Raw genomic sequence first — 1,291 nt, forward strand, 5'->3', positions numbered from 1 at the left:
ATTGATATAGCAATAATTGAAGAATTTAGATTTTTTAAAATAAAAAATTTGATAAAATAATAAAATAAAAAAATTAATTATTGTTAATTTTGTAATTTTTATAAAATATATATTCTATTGTTTTAATTTAAAAATAAGAGTAAAGTATCGTTTTTGTCCTCAACGTTTGGGGTAAGTCCTATTTGTATCCCTAACGTTTAAATCGTCCTATTTGTTTCCTTAACGTTTATAAAAGTGATTCAATGTTATCCTACTATCAATTATACTAACAAATTAGATTATATTTTTCAATTATTCTCATTTGGATGTATTCATTCTCAATTCGGTCTCACTTGGATGTGGTCGACTTTAATATTATACCCACTGTTTGTGTTTAGATTCAATTACATCCCTAAAAAAATGAATTATGTAAATGTTGTAGGAATTAGTTTCAACATTTGATGAGCTATTTTTTGGAGTAGATCATCGATTCTATCCCAAACATTTGTATTCTAACTTCAATGAGAGATTTTAAAAACTCAAGGTAAAGCGCTCATGATGTGTAGGATAACATTGAATCACTTTTACAAACGTTAGGGATACAAATAAGACGATTTAAACGTTAGGAATACAAATAGGATTTACCCTAAACGTCGGAGATAAAAACGATACTTTACTCTAAAAATAATTAATCTTTATTTTACCAATTTTTTCATTTTAAAAGATCTTATCCATAATTAAAAATCAACTTATCATATGATTAGCGGATTAAAGGATAATTAACCATTTTATATTTTACAAAATTGTCCATTTTAAAACAAATAAAGGGATTTTGCTTTAGACATTCATTTTTACTCCATTCAGTTTTTTCATCTCTATACTTAAATATGTCTATAAAAACATTAATTTATATGGAGATAGAAATGAGTCAAATGACAATAAAATAGAACGGGATGAATATTTTATTACTCATACCCGCTTCAAACATTAACTATTTGTTATTTTACTTGCTATATTACAAGTATTTTATTTATCGTAAATTCATAATTATGGATGCTTTACAAACCTATATAATTTTCCATATGATATAATTGACAATAATTTGAACTATTATTAATTCATTCAACTATTTGTTAATATATTTCTTTTAATTTAATAAATCAAATTAATTATATTAATTATTTATATCAACTAATTAATTTGATTAATTTTACATATATTTTTATTTAATTTAATTAGAATAAATATTAAATTATTTAAAATTTTGTTTGATTCATTAAACCACATAAATATTAAATGATTTAATAATAAT

The 1,291-nt window shown here is 21.9% G+C and overlaps 1 protein-coding gene across 2 annotated transcripts in view; it reads right to left on the reverse strand.

Annotated features, from left to right (window-relative positions):
• LOC107645853 (protein HASTY 1) overlaps positions 1–1,291 on the reverse strand; it is a 22,924-nt gene that overhangs the window by 10,841 nt on the left and 10,792 nt on the right. The gene's annotated exons all lie outside the window — the stretch shown is intronic.

Source organism: Arachis ipaensis, chromosome B06 (genome assembly GCF_000816755.2).
Source record: "Arachis ipaensis cultivar K30076 chromosome B06, Araip1.1, whole genome shotgun sequence".
Classification (NCBI taxonomy): Eukaryota; Viridiplantae; Streptophyta; class Magnoliopsida; order Fabales; family Fabaceae; genus Arachis; species Arachis ipaensis.